The 1,033-nt window shown below is 45.3% G+C and overlaps 1 non-coding gene across 1 annotated transcript; it reads right to left on the minus strand.

Moving 5' to 3' along the window:
- Positions 1-516: 516 nt before the first annotated feature.
- TRNAM-CAU (transfer RNA methionine (anticodon CAU)) lies at positions 517-590 on the minus strand. Its single transcript has one exon. It is a non-coding gene; the product is annotated as a tRNA-Met (tRNA).
- Positions 591-1,033: the final 443 nt, after the last annotated feature.

Consider the following 1,033-nt stretch of genomic DNA (forward strand, 5'->3'; position numbering starts at 1 on the left):
TACGAGACACATAGCACGTTTGCACAAGTATCTAGCGAAGTGGTCCAACGCTTGGATAGCGTAACCTAGAATCAAACGAACGACACGATTTGATTATAGGGGGTAGAACGACGACTCCACAGTGGTGAGTACTCTAATAGATACGTCGGTAGAAAAATCTAGGACGTGACGTAATATTGCATGCAACCCTTGCCAAAGCAGGTTAAAAGGCTCGAATATCTCTTAACAAGAAGAATCGACATTAATCGAATTGTATTGATCCAACGCGTGTCCAAAACCCTTGCAAAGCAAGCCCTTTTATACGCTAGAGGTTTCTAAAACCCTAAAGGAGCAGTCGGCCATCTTGGTGTCCAAATTGGCTGACCCATGCTTCTATTACGCAGTTAATCAAACCCTAAGCAACATTAAAGCCTAAAGACCCAACTCGGCCCAATCACTTGGAGGCCCGCTTGACTCTCCATGGTCTTGGATCATGATATAGATGTTTTGCTTGTCTTGACAAACAAGATCAAGATGTTGCGGAGACAGGATTTGAACCCGTGACCTCAAGGTTATGAGCCTTGCGAGCTACCAAACTGCTCTACCCCGCGCTGAGGAGAAAAACCGAAAACTTCTAGGCCTTCAATAACCCTATGGACTCCATGTTGGTCTTGGACCATTTGAACAAGGCCTTGGAGGGATTTCTTTAAGAGCTTGGCTCGTGCATGTGTGACTAGGCCCAAAGGAACTCGGACCAGATCATTTCGTGGGCCATGATCCATGCACACATTACTGATACGGTCCTTGATCAACTCGTTACGAGACACATAGCATGTTTGCTCAAGTATCTAGCGAAGTGGTCCAACGCTTGGATTACGTAACCTAGAATCAAACGGACGACACGATTTGATTATAGGGGGTAGAACGACGACTCCACAGTGGTGAGTACTCTAATGATACGTCGGTAGAAAAATCTAGGACGAGACGCAATATTGCTTACAACCCTTGCCAAAGCAAGTGAAAAGGCTCGAATATCTCTTAACAAGAAGAATCG

The sequence above is a fragment of the Coffea arabica genome, chromosome 11c (genome assembly GCF_036785885.1).
Source record: "Coffea arabica cultivar ET-39 chromosome 11c, Coffea Arabica ET-39 HiFi, whole genome shotgun sequence".
Lineage (NCBI taxonomy): Eukaryota > Viridiplantae > Streptophyta > Magnoliopsida > Gentianales > Rubiaceae > Coffea > Coffea arabica.